Source organism: Primulina eburnea, chromosome 7, assembly GCF_022965805.1.
Source record: "Primulina eburnea isolate SZY01 chromosome 7, ASM2296580v1, whole genome shotgun sequence".
Lineage (NCBI taxonomy): Eukaryota > Viridiplantae > Streptophyta > Magnoliopsida > Lamiales > Gesneriaceae > Primulina > Primulina eburnea.
In genome coordinates this window covers 31,662,190-31,664,596 of record NC_133107.1, presented here as the reverse complement: position 1 = coordinate 31,664,596, position 2,407 = coordinate 31,662,190, and the positions used below count along the sequence as shown (strand labels likewise).

The window sequence follows — 2,407 nt, the reverse complement described above, 5'->3', positions numbered from 1 at the left end:
TGACAATATCCTCAAGTCCTCTGACATTTTGTGCTTCTGACTGCTGTACAACTTTTTTCCCTTTTTCGCCTTTTCCTCCAAGTGCCATTTTATAAGACACAAGGATTTAATCCCAAGGCAAAATAATTTATAAGCACGAAATAACCAAAGGAAAGGTGAAACTTAGTCTAGTAGACAGTTATTAAACTATGTTCAAAATCTAATCAACTAATAGTGCTAACTCAAGCATATTCAAATAAATCATAGCACATAATTCAAACAAGAGCAAATAGTCAAACACATACGCAATCATTTTTTTTGTGTCTAGACTCAAGTGCACTAGACTCTAATTCGAGCATATCTCAGTTACGCTCTGATACCAACTGTGGAGGCCCGTGCTCCTGATTACCGTTTAATGACCAAAAAAACAGGATTTGTTAATGTAGACAGTGAAAACGATTAAAAATTTTCCTTTTGGACCATATAAATTTCGGCATGACCTTCCCGTAAGTATGACATCTCAAAAATTTCCAAACAACACAAACAACATTTATATACTCAAAATAAAGTCATAACATCAATTCACAAACCTATAGCCGCACTAGCCAGGACTAACATATACAGAACCGACAAGGCTCGCTCACACAACAACAATCCAAAACATCGTAAAAATAATAGTACAACTGCACAGGGCATTCCCTGGAAAAATTATGACTCCATAATATAATATCTGGGAACTCTCAATAAAATCCAACTACTGGGCATGGCTACCTGACGCTCCACTAGACGCGTCAAATCCTCCTGGATAATCTTTTATGGCATCAAAAACAAGAACATCATAGACAGAAAAGAAGGGTCAGATTCCAGTACGAAGAACCAGTAAAATTTTGACAATTATAACTGATATGAAATAAAATCAAGTACAACGAAATAACGGATACCAAAACGGAGGCCAAATGAAACGCATCAGCATAGTGACCACCTGTGCCAGGAATGCAGCAACGTAATATCATGTCGTCGCTCATCCATGCACGTAGAATCGAGGGTCCAGTAGCGACCCGGTCATTCCTCGAGCAGTCATCAGGAGAGTGCTAATCCTATCACTCGTTCCATCGATAAGATGTCAGGAGTGATCTATCCTATCACCCCCTCCATAGATGACGCAACAGCTCAACAGATCAGCAATGATAGCAATCAACGGAGTCAAGGCTCGAAATGCTATGTACCAATAATATCAACTCAAATAAATGCATGAATGCAATCACGTATTCACAGAAGCATATAAAACACGCCACAACTCATTACAAAAAACTTAACGTCATTCCGCATCGCTATAGACGTAATAATAAAATAGTTCATGCGTACCTCAACTGAACACTTAATTTACCACCGTAATATCTTAAGGATTTCTCGAAGAATCCAGTCATGCAGCAAATAATACATTTCATATCAAGTTCTATTTATCTTTCCAATAGTAACTAATTTAGCCTAAAATTCCAAAAATCATAATTTTGGCTTTAATATTTCAGTATATGTCAATTCTATATCATCTAAACATCTAATTATTGAACACTATCTGAATATTAGAATTTAATACAAATAAATTTCGATAACTGATAGATACCTCTAATCGGCTCAATTCTTGTACCTACAACAATAATTCAATAATTAATCAATAATGAAACAATATTTGAGTCGAAATTGAATTAAATTCACATAGGCAATGATTCGAACCGATACAACTTGTACTTCCAATAACAGTGGCTAAAATCCAACCGAAACCAAAGCTAACCGGCAACAGGAGGTAGCGTGCGGTGGTGTAGGGGCGGAGTTCGGCTGGAAAACAAGTGAGCGGCGCTGAGGACTGAACTCGTCAGAAAATGAGTTAACTAGCTGCGAAAAACCATCATAAACTCATCTATAAGCAACCTACAACCCAAAGCTACCGAATTCAATCTAGAAATCGCCGGAAAATCACCACCAACTCCGACGACCGAAAATCGAAGGAGCGAAATACCTTGACATGTTGGTACCAAAATGTAGCTCTCGTCAAGGGCTTCCCGGATATATATTTACTTTAATTTTTCGACCAACGGCACGGCCATAATCGATGATCAAAGATTCGAAATTGAAAAAGGAAAGAAGATGAAGCTTTCGGTGGCAATGAAGACGGAGAGAGAAAGAATTCACTTTTATCCTTTTTCTTTTCCTTTTTTTTATTATTTTATATTATTTACTTAATTAATAAAAACAAATTGGTTGGGCTTTTTGTTTGGGCTTGAGAAATGGGCTCTCACAATACACCATCAATTAATTATCACAATAGTCAATTGATCTAATATTATGTATCTTGATCCAATCACTAACCGCCACGATTATAAATTAAATAAACAAAGTAAACAAACTCCTTTGTCTACTTTTGAATTAA

At 36.5% G+C, this 2,407-nt stretch overlaps 1 long non-coding RNA gene across 2 annotated transcripts; it reads right to left on the bottom strand.

Moving 5' to 3' along the window:
- Nucleotides 1-519: 519 nt before the first annotated feature.
- On the bottom strand, nt 520-2,163 carry LOC140836212 (uncharacterized). 2 transcript variants are annotated; one of them, XR_012119026.1, is made up of 5 exons: nt 1,997-2,163; nt 1,714-1,908; nt 1,604-1,627; nt 921-1,197; nt 520-789 (listed from the first exon to the last, which is right to left on the bottom strand). It is a non-coding gene; the product is annotated as an uncharacterized lncRNA (long non-coding RNA). The 2 variants fall into 2 exon arrangements; XR_012119025.1 differs by having other exon boundaries at nt 1,714-1,872.
- Between the last annotated feature and the right edge of the window lie 244 nt (nt 2,164-2,407).